The sequence below is a fragment of the Ixodes scapularis genome, unplaced genomic scaffold, assembly GCF_016920785.2.
Source record: "Ixodes scapularis isolate PalLabHiFi unplaced genomic scaffold, ASM1692078v2 PGA_scaffold0__279_contigs__length_252992795, whole genome shotgun sequence".
Lineage (NCBI taxonomy): Eukaryota > Metazoa > Arthropoda > Arachnida > Ixodida > Ixodidae > Ixodes > Ixodes scapularis.
Window position 1 is genome coordinate 184,491,355 of NW_024609835.1, and position 2,811 is coordinate 184,494,165.

At 52.3% G+C, this 2,811-nt stretch overlaps 1 long non-coding RNA gene across 1 annotated transcript; it reads right to left on the minus strand.

Annotated features, from left to right (window-relative positions):
- Positions 1–822: 822 nt before the first annotated feature.
- On the minus strand, positions 823–1,431 carry LOC121833351. The gene is made up of 3 exons (XR_006076653.1): positions 1,305–1,431; positions 1,019–1,080; positions 823–960 (listed from the first exon to the last, which is right to left on the minus strand). It is a non-coding gene; the product is annotated as an uncharacterized LOC121833351 (long non-coding RNA).
- Positions 1,432–2,811: the final 1,380 nt, after the last annotated feature.

A 2,811-nucleotide genomic window follows, 5' to 3' on the forward strand; every position in this document is an offset into this window, starting at 1 on the left:
GTTCCGAGCAAGTACCTTTTGAAACGTACTCGGTACAAAACGAAACGTCATTTTGTTGTCACGTCCGGTAGCCGGCTCCGCCCAGTTTTGCCGACTCCGCCCACATTTTTCTAGGGAAATTACGTCACTTTTTTTTTCAACCAATCAGACGTGATGACGTCACTTCCGTGTACTAAAAAAAGGTACATGTACAATGTCGAACCTAGCTATCCAGGTGTGTATATGAACGGCGATAGGACGTGTTTCTTCGCTGCTCCCAAATTTTCAACCTAGCGCTCGCTTCACTATCATACGGGACCCGTGCGGTTCCAGCCCTGGCCTCGGGCCACCCCCGCCCGGGTGGTGACCCATCACAACCACCACTGGATGCCTCCAGTGCCGAAATAACCACCATAAACCAGCAGCAGCAGCCACCCCGAGCCCACTGCACCTATAATGACAGAAGACTGGAAGGGACCTCGCACCCGCCGCACGTAAGCCTTCCACCATCCTGTGGACAACCACAGAGGTTATCACCATCGGTTATGGAGCATACCCTTAATGTTCTTGCGACTATAATTGAGAAGAACCCGGCATTTCTTGTGGCACTGAACCAGCTTGTCGCGCAATTCATGCCACCTCCGCAACCTGAGAGCAGCCCACCTCCACAGACGCGGCAACATATCCCACGATTGCGATGTTCATCGAGAAGCAGAAATGAAAGGTCCCGCTCTCCTAGATCAGCGCCTGGACAAAACGACACGATGCCTACTCAAGGTCACCGGCAAATCCAAGATGGCGACCATTCCACTCCGGCCCACCTGCCCGCACAAGATGGCGGCTGGCCCTCGCAAGGAACGCCCCAAGACAGCACGTCGGGGAGTAATGGCGGCTCATCTACAAAACACGGGATGGAACAGCCCGGCCTGCGGAATGCTGAAGATATAGACTTTGAAGAATGGCCACTCCTGGGTGCAACACCTAAGAAAAGAAGGTGGAATCCATTAGCTACAGAAACCGCGGGAAGGTCAACACCCACCTCACATCCGACGCAGACTGTCGTGCTGCGCTCCATTGGAAAGAAAGAGGTGAACTCTTTCACTGGAAAAGAAATACAAGAAGCAGTCAAGAAGGCTAGAATACAAAATCTAGACGGCTATGCCGTCCATCGCAAGGAAAAAGCGAACACAATCGCCATTACAACACGGGACCCTCTCATGCTGGAGAAACTTCTGCAAGTGAAAGAAATAAGGAAAGGCGAGGATACACACGCACTACAGCCGTACAAAGCTTTGGCGGGAAACCAATGCCGGGGAGTTTTTTACCTCCTGGGCCAAGGAAACACGGTGACGCCTGAATCACTACAGGCCGACATCACCTGCAAGGGTCGAAAAATCGCATCAGCGAGGCCCATTGGGACAAAAGGCAACACCGTTCTAGTGACATTCGAAGGCAAGATTCTTCCGAAGAAAGTGACCTACATGTGTGAGGTCCTACATGTCCGCGAGTATCGCCCGCGTCCGTTGGTGTGTTTTCGTTGTCACACAATCGGACACAAAATGGATGTATGCCCACAAAGCGCTGCGCGCTGTGGAACGTGCGGCTCTGAGCACGATGCTATGGAAACATGCTCGCGGAGCCCACAGTGCGTGAATTGCAGCAGGGCTCACCTGGCCACGAGCAATGACTGCCCGAAAAGAGCAATCCCAGACCGGCGCAACAAGCGGCCAAGGGCCAGACAAGAACAAGGAAAGGGTAAGCTCCCGCCTCCCGAAGCACATATGGCACCACCGAAGCTGCAAAGTGGTGGGACATCGTATGCAGCGGTAACCGCAGCAACTTCCGAGCCAGTAGCAATACCTGCTCACCAACTGGAACAACACGACATCACGCTACAAACCTTGCAAGCTCAGCAAGCAAGTTTTGCACGAATGGAGAAAAAATTGGCCGCGCTCACGGCGGCAATACACAGGCTCATTGACACACATAATGATAAATATTAATACACAAAACATATCCGGAACCACTCCAAAAACACCATCCTCACGTACACAGAACAAACGCTGCTCAAACACTTCACCGTGGATCCTACAATGGAACTGTGGAGGGTTGCAACAAAAGCTACCAGAACTTAAAGTTCGTCTGCAAAAACTTAAAAACCGCGCACCCGACATTATCCTCCTTCAGGAAGCTAATGTCAATAAAATCAGAGTACGGGGATACAAAACATTCATATATCCAAGTATTCAGAGACAAACAAATAACTACGGCATCGTAGCCACACTAATTAAGAAAACACATCCACACACGCAATTAGATTCCGAGTCGGCGTGTTCAGGCGACCGTGAGGTCGTCTCTACACAGGTCAAGCTCGGGGACACTGTAATTACAATCCACAACATATACACACGGCCGTCCGTGGGCCCCAACGAGGCCGATTGGATCGAGGGACTCGTAACACCTGGACAACATACCATCCTGGCCGGTGATTTCAATGCTCGTCACACTGCGTGGGGGTACCCAGAAGAGAACGCCCGCGGAAGGAACATCAAGAAAGCCTGTGCCACAGCCAAGCTCAAGCTATGCAACAACCCCTGCGTTCCCACCCGGTTGGCCCAGTCCACCAGCCAAAATGACACGTCACCCGACCTAACGTGGGCATCCCCGAGATTGAGACTTCAATGGCAGGTCCAGTCAGATCCCATGGGTAGCGACCACCTGCCCATTTGTCTCAAACTCGGCATCCGTACTTCCCCGAGACGGCGAGTAACCCTCACCAAATGGGAGAACTACCGCACGGCGATGAGCCGGCACAGTGACATTCCATTCACC